Source organism: Penaeus monodon, chromosome 23 (assembly GCF_015228065.2).
Source record: "Penaeus monodon isolate SGIC_2016 chromosome 23, NSTDA_Pmon_1, whole genome shotgun sequence".
In the NCBI taxonomy this organism is placed as follows: Eukaryota; Metazoa; Arthropoda; class Malacostraca; order Decapoda; family Penaeidae; genus Penaeus; species Penaeus monodon.
The window spans coordinates 24,313,193-24,314,039 of NC_051408.1; the positions used below are offsets into that span (position 1 = coordinate 24,313,193).

Consider the following 847-nt stretch of genomic DNA (forward strand, 5'->3'; position numbering starts at 1 on the left):
CCGATATTCTAAAGTGAAAAAAACGACGATAGGCATCACCACAAAAGCGCGGGAGTCCATGTAAATTAGTAAAAGCGTGGCTGTGTCCTAATTATACACGACTTAAAAGAGAAGGTAGTGGGATCCTTTGGTCATTTGCATCACCGCCACCGAACAGATAAGACGTAGACAACCTGGCTCCCGGTTCTCGACCTAAAACTTACGAATAGTTATATTGTGATTCTAGTTCGAATACTAGTTCTGAAGTATCACTGGCTGAAGTGTGATAAAGAGTGTGAGCTGTGAGGTGGTGTTATATGATATTTGATTGTTTTATTTATTCAGATGAGTTTATTCATATCGAGCTGTAAGGTATATACGTAAATTCATAATTTTGTACAAGACTATAAACTAATAGCTTTTTCTCCTAAGAAAATTTCATAATGATTGATATAGTATATTTTGTGCTGTACATAAATTTATGTATATATAGTACAGTGTTTCGGGTTTAGATGTTTATGATTATTTATCGAGAATGATCACATATTTTATGTAATTATTCTATATTATGTATGAATTTAAATAAAGTAATATCCTTTTTGGTAAGTAAACAATAAGTTCTTTCTTTCTTACTCTAAAACCTAAAACTTATTCTCATATTCTCAATACTTCTGAAACTAATATTACATATCGCACTAAAGCAAAGAGCTCAGATGAATACTTAGCCTTCACTGACAAGAGCACTGTCAGAAAGGACGTGAAGAGCCTGCGGTAATCAGTTTCATGACAGTTCTAGCTAAACTAGTGCCTTGAGTTAGCGATTGCTGAGGAATGGTACAGACCTGCGAATTTCCGTTTCATCCCCCCT

The 847-nt window shown here is 34.7% G+C and overlaps 1 protein-coding gene across 3 annotated transcripts in view; it reads right to left on the reverse strand.

Annotated features, from left to right (window-relative positions):
• The window catches only part of LOC119587902, a 10,366-nt gene that overhangs the window by 2,447 nt on the left and 7,072 nt on the right, over nt 1-847 (reverse strand). The window lies entirely within an intron of this gene.